Source organism: Oryza brachyantha, chromosome 1, assembly GCF_000231095.2.
Source record: "Oryza brachyantha chromosome 1, ObraRS2, whole genome shotgun sequence".
Lineage (NCBI taxonomy): Eukaryota > Viridiplantae > Streptophyta > Magnoliopsida > Poales > Poaceae > Oryza > Oryza brachyantha.
The window spans coordinates 10,354,295-10,361,233 of NC_023163.2; positions in this window are offsets into that span (position 1 = coordinate 10,354,295).

Below are 6,939 nucleotides of genomic sequence, written 5' to 3' on the forward strand. Positions count from 1 at the left end.
ATACATGTAAACTCAAATAGTTAAACAAACAGTGAATGCTTTGTTGCGATCGGCTAAATCTAATTTGCATATAATCCTCACAAGCCGATGCAATACAAAATAAATATCGATATAAGTAAATCAAGTTGATTGGTGTAAAAATAATGTAGTAAGGCAACCAGCTACTTTGTTGGTATAAATATGATGAACATGTAGATTGGCAAAAATCATCGGCTATAGACGCAGACAAACAATCAAGATCTACAAAATATCTAGCCTAAATTACTAAGAATAATCATAGAAGATCGGACCTAACCAAGACAGTTCAAGATTATATCTAGCAATGTCAGGCTAGATACTAAATAGATCTAGATTGCTATCAAACCGATAAGCCGATGAATGATAACTTATCGGCTGGTACTCCGATAAAACAATGAGCAAGATACATTGATCTGATACAAACCATATGATAAACACAATCTAGTAGATCGGACCGAACCGAGACAGTACTAGATTGAATATGTCAAATAGCAAATATCAAACCAACGTAGATCGTCTAAAGTGGTCGACCAGATCAACTCAAGATATAAAAGTAACTCAAGCTAAAATTGTACGATAACTAGTAATCGCACGATCAGATTAGAAGATCGGACTAAACCAAGATAGTTCTAATCTAGCCGATGCGATTACCGTGGCCCGACGGAACGTAGGACTTACCCCTTCGCCAGAGATCGAAGCGATGTAGCCCCGCGTTAGATGCCAAGTTCCGCCGGAGTTGAAACCTCGGTTAGGAGGGTGGCGATGCGCCGAGAGTAATTGATCTATTGATTGAGAAGTAGATGATTTACAATGACCCCGCGCATATATATTTATACCCTCGGGTGGATGCTAGTCCGTGTTAGACACGACACATGACTCCTAATAGATAAAAAGAAATAACAAACTCCTATGCAGACTCTATCTCTAACACACAAGTCCTGATCGGACTCTAACTCTCCTAGAGATAAAACAAAAATCCTAACTAATTCTAATTAACCGATAAAATTAAATTGCATGGACTCTGATTATTGTCGAATCTATCTGTAACATTCTAGGCTCAATCGGACTCTATTCCTTATCCAATCCATATTCCATCGACTGAATCCGAGTTGTATTCCGCCTGTTCTTCTATCCGATTGCCCATTTTCCTGTCTGATTCGGTCTTTAAGCACAGTTTAATCTCCAACGATAATTATCCAAATTCTAGCATTAGCGTTAACGGTGAGGACGAGGGAGCGGTCCGGAACGTGCTCGCCAAGATCAGCAAGATTGTCCGCCATTGTCTTCTAGCGCCTGCAGTAGTCACTAACTGAGAGAGTACCTTGGGCGAAAGTGCGAAACTCGACGGAGAGAAGAATGGCGCGCTGCTACCGGTTCCCCAAGAACTGATTCTCGAGTGAGCGCCCAACGAGACGGGCGGTGGTGGTCGGTTGCATCACCGTCTTGACGAGTTCGACGGGGATGGTCCCGTACAGCCATGTCAAGACCCACAGTCCATGCGCGTCCAGTCGGCATAGTCCGAGCGGTGAAGGTCAGTGAGGACGTGATCGGCGAGCGCCTACTTGCCAAGGACGATGAGCATGAGTCCGCGCCACCGGGTGTAGTTGCCGGCGTGTGTGTCAAGAGTGACATGGACAACCGACTTGATTTTGAGGATAGATACCGGCTGGGAGTGAAGGGCGATGGTGGCGTCATCGTTGAGATCGACGGGGAGAAGATGCGCCGCGTCCTGCCTATCCGGGATGTTGTTGTAGACCGGGGCGAACGCGGGAAGCGGGTGCGGCGGGAGGGACTGGCGCACCAGTCGCACCTGAGGAGGTGGGCGGCATTGAAGATCGCTGCTAGGGCATCCGAGGCCGGAGAAGCTATCACTGAGGGGGCCGACGGATCATCGGGCGTGTTGGTGAAGAAGCGCTTGAGGGAGACAGCGAGAGCGGTGCGCGCCGTGGTGGTGGCAGAGCTGGCTGCGGAGTCCGCTGTGGCCTCGGAGATGGCGTCGGCGGCGTCGATCAGGATGGTGTCCAGGAGGAGAGAAGAGCGGATGGCCTTCTCGACGGCAAGGGCAGCATCGTCGAGGATGGCGGAGGAGAAGAGCAGCTTGACGCCGTCGCCGGCCGAGAGTGCGCCGGAATTATGGTTTGGAGCGGAAGAGAGAAACCTCTGATACCATGTCAACGGAATAATTCACGTGATGTCTATTGATCACATAACGAGTACATAAAGATATACATGCCGTAACTATGTAGGATACGAACGACATACATGTCGTAACCATGCAGGTTACGCAAGGATAATCAACCAAAGGAAACTAACTATATCTCTAAATACATGTCTAACAGCCGGTGGGCGACTAGTGAACGAGGGGGAGGGGGAGGGGAATGGGTGCAGGCGAGAGGGGGGCTGTTCCCTTCGCTCCGTGGGAGGTGAACGGGTGCGAGGCAAGCAGGGAGCGGGGACGAGCTGTGCCGGGCTGGGCCGAGTGAGAGAGAGGGAAAGGAGAGGAGTGGGAAAAAAATGGCCCAAAAGGAAAAGAGGTAATTTAAATTGATTTCTATTTTAAATTTATTTTGAATGGGTTATTGTGGCATTATAAATATTTAGGTTGCTCTGAAAAAAATTCAGTAAAAATTGGTTAAGCATTTTGAGGCACGAGGAATTCAACAAAAATTCCCACAGCTATTTGAGTTTAATCTTGATGACTTTTAATTGTTGTGGGATAATTGGGCTTTTACGATTTCTCCGCAGTTGATTTCAAAAGGGCTGGAAAATTTTAGGGTGTTTTAGAACGCAGCAGGCAGCATGAGGAGGTCATGACTCAAATGTTCTCTCCTCTGTATCATAAACAACACCGCCTAGGCTGGAGCAATATCAAATTCGTATTGGGCTGGGATCTGGTTGCAGCAACGGTATTAACAAATACGGGCCAAAAAAGAGCCCAACCAAACAGCATGAGGAGGTCATGACTCAAATGAGGTTTTTTTTTTACCTTCCTCAAAAATATATCTTAAGGTACTATATCGTATATTCTAGTTTAAAATCTTAGTATCTCTAAATACTAGATACCTAGAGACATCAAAATTTTACACTAAAAATTTAGTACCGGTAGGTATTTTTTAAAGAACGGTAAAATTTCCCATGCATATGACAAATATATATACATATCTATACATAATTTTGGTCTTGTGTTCTGAGAGGTACATTTTTGACCTATATTTTGGTTAGTACCTACATATTCAGTTTGAAGTGACAAGAGTTACTCGACAAATCAACAGTTTAGGACCTCTCTCTACCTCATCCAAAAGAGAGAGTGTTATGGCATCCCAAGGACCATGTATGAAACTCATAAATACAATCAAGAGGAGTACGTACGTGCCTGTATATAATCCTTTGACCTATTTCTTTGCTTGCTGCGCCCATCAATGCAATGACTTGTCTAATACTACCTCCGTTTCATAATGTAAGATTTTCTAGCATATCCTCTAGACATATATATAAACAATACACATTGGTTAATAGATGAATCTAAGCATAGCTAAAACTTCTTACATTATAAAACGGAGGGAGTATATATATATATATATGGATGCTTCGAGCACTTGGTTTTACATGCACTAGCTTGTTTTTATAGAAAGTATCCAACAAAATTTGCAAGACCAGTACGTACATGCTCTAAAGAATGCACAATTTCGTAATTACGAGTTGGTAGTGAGAACAGAAAAGAGATGGACTTGATCAGTAGGACTGTGATGTGTTGGGATCTGTTACTATCATGTGATGCTATTGGCAGTTGCTCAATCCCAATATCTGACATTTGTATTAGGATGAACAGACTTTTTTTTTTGTCTTGAGCATAAATTTGGATGAGGTAGTTCGTCGTTATTAGCTTTCTCATTCGCACCAGAGTAATCCCTGGCAGTTTTTGTCATATTGTAGTAAGAGTAATACTATATGGAGTAAACAAATCTTACTAAACTCTTGCAAACGAAGATATTAGTCATTTCATCTAGGTTTTAATTCAAAGTCATCTGCAATCACAGTTTGCCAAATCCGTTAATCTGTAAAGAGTTCGTAAGTGTTTTTTTGGTACGTGTATGATTTTGCTTGTGGTAACTACTAGTACCCATGCATCTGATTGAGTAAGCTATCGATGTCAAGGTATTATTTCATTTTTCATGGTTGACTTGGACAAATTAAGTAAGGTAAAAAGAACATGTAAAACATGTAAGGTGCATCCATATTATATCTAGTTAGGGTATATTCTTAAACTTATCTAGACATTTTATACACCACTACAAAAACGTGAATCCCTCGCAGCTAAATCATGTTTTATTGAGCGGGTAACCCAGCCACCAGCGACCGACGGTGAGTGAAAATCGTCATTTTTTACTTGTTGGTGATCGGCCACCTATCAAAATAGAGTTTTGTAGGCAGGGTCCTTAAGAGGTTCGCCGGTGAAGATAACTTCCTGCTGTCACATGTTAGTCACGACCACAGGCCACAGCCACCCACCGCCAACACCAACCCTACTGTGGTAGCATATTATGTGAAGAGTGTGAGGACGATGAGGTGAGAGATTTTTTTATTTTTAAATATTTTTAATAAATAATTTTATTACTAAACCCCGAGATAAAATATTTTCACCATACAAATTTTTGGCCACGCCAGTGTTGGTGCGTGGCAAAACAATACTTATCACGCAAGCTAGTTGGCTTGGCATGTTAGTGTTGCGTCAAATACTATAGCGGTAGTGTTACCACGGTAATATTGGTGACATGACAAAAGGTTAATACGGTGAATATATTTCTTTTGTGGTTTAGTAATAAAATTATTTTCTAAAAAAGTTATAAACATAAAAAAAATTCAAGGGGAGATAAGTAAAAAGTGAGGACAGTGAGGCACAGTGTATTGTTGGTACAGCGATTGCAATCTCTTTTGCTGGCAGGGCAGTAAAGTCTTCCGCCTAGGTCTAGCAAAATAAATGGACCTTTTTGGCGGTTCTCTTGAACGTCCCACCAGCAAAAATCAAGTTTTACAGGCGGTGGTTGTTTTACATGACCTCTCATTATTTTTGGTAGGGAAAGTTCTCTTTTGGTATGCTTGAAAAAAATAAACCCAAAACACCTGGAAAAACCATTTTTTATAGTGATACCTTGCCGAGTTGGGAACATTTTGTTGCCTAGATAATCTGGCTGCTATAGATGATTTGTTTGATAGGTTCTCACTTTCCAATTTGTTACATCCCTCACTCATTCATGTATACTGTATTGAGGGAATTTTGGAAAGATGCTTAAGGATTCATGCTTTGATATAGGAAGAACATATGTAACAGCAAAGCGAGTTTTGATTTTGGGGTTGAACATTTCTCATTTCTTTTCACCAATCTTTTGGTCTTTGCTTGGATAGGCGTTCCCAAAATTTTTCACCTAAAAATATCACATCGAATCTTTGGACACCTAAATAGAACATTAAATATAGATAAAACGAAAAACTAATTGCATAGTTACGTGAGAAATCGTTAGATGAAGCTTTTGAGCCTAATTAGTCCATGATTAGCCATATGTGCTACAGTAACCAACATGTGCTAATAACGGCTTAATTAGGCTTAAAAGATTCGTCTCGTGTTTTCCAGCCGAGCCGTGACATTCGTTTTTCTATTTGTGCCCAAAAATCCCTTCCAACATCCGATCAAACGTCTAATATGACACCTAAAAATTTTTATTTCCCGAACTAAACACTCCCATAGCTACACTCGGCCGACACACATCCCAAACCATATGTGCTATATGCCTAGGAGTCCAGGCAGACAACCGTGGCTACCGTGTTCACATAGGGCCCCAGGCTGGGTACCACCTGCCACATGCTGGCATAGAGCTGAAAACGGAGCGAATACAGACGGATAACACACGTACCGTATTTGTTTTCATATTTTTAGGCGGATACGGAAACATATACGAATATCTCGGATACAGAAACAAATACGAATTATCTCGAATACGACTAAGGATCGAATGTAGTCGAACACGAATACGAAAATAAATATTTCTCGGAACATACAAACCACTCAAACCGTTCATAAAGACAAATAGCACCATATACATATAGCTATCTTAATCGAGATAGTTGTCATTTTAGGCCTTATCGTAGATTAAACACGTTACATTTAATTTCACGTGTAATAGACAAGTGACATAAGTTTCACCACATAGCACATAATGAGTTCAACAAATACTAATAGCCTAATAGCACTATAGCAGTTTTGCTGTAAACTGGTTGATGGGCCAGACCTGAAATCAAGTGGACTAAACTGATTTTAGGTGTTCGCGGATATCCGCTTATTACAATCTTCGGATATCCGTCGGAATATTCGTATCCGTCGGAAACTGTCATACCGTATTCGTATTTGTATTCAAAGAAAATTATCCGTATTCGTATCCATATCCGAATTATCCGAAAAATATCCGCTCCGAGCTATCTCCGTATTCGTTTTTTTCCGGAGCGGATGGAAACTATCCGCTCCGTTTTCAGTCCTAAGCTGGCACCAACCAATGGATCATGTTCCTCCAAAAAAATATCAGAAGTACACAGAGCAACACTAAAAATTCATGACACATTTTACGTCCTTTATCCCTCGTCAAATATGATAGTTTATAATATAACCTCGAAAAAATGCTAAGGATACGTAAAATTACCGACCTATACCAAGCAAATTAACAATCGTCCAAAACAATTAAATGATGTCTGTGTTAGAGTGTTTCCGGGGGGTGGGGTGGGGGGGTGCCATGAGCGTTAACTGTGATTGTTCGTAATAATGTCCACTGCCTTAATGTCTTTGTTGACGCACTAATTGGGTATACTATACTAACCATGCCATGTCACTGCTTTTATTTCATGATTAGCTTGGAGGACATGTAGAAAGAAAAA